We start from the raw sequence: 258 nt of genomic DNA, 5'->3' as shown, positions 1-258 counted from the left end.
AAGGAGGTCCATATCTCCACCCACTGCAAAAGGAGTAATTCAAGCATTATAACCAGAGGTACCATTGTTGTATGAGCGGTGGTCTTACTTTCTCCATTACTTTTGAATTTTATCAGCAACAGCGGGAATTTGCGCGTCCATTTCCTTTTTCGGGAGAAACAATGGACCTCAAAGGACAATCGTTGTTGAGCTTTGTCTGTGGCTTTGCCGTCTTTGTCCACATCAGCACTGCAGACATCAGCTATTCTGTTCCGGAGG

The sequence above is a fragment of the Etheostoma spectabile genome, chromosome 10 (assembly GCF_008692095.1).
Source record: "Etheostoma spectabile isolate EspeVRDwgs_2016 chromosome 10, UIUC_Espe_1.0, whole genome shotgun sequence".
Lineage (NCBI taxonomy): Eukaryota > Metazoa > Chordata > Actinopteri > Perciformes > Percidae > Etheostoma > Etheostoma spectabile.
This window is presented reverse-complemented; position numbering follows the sequence as displayed.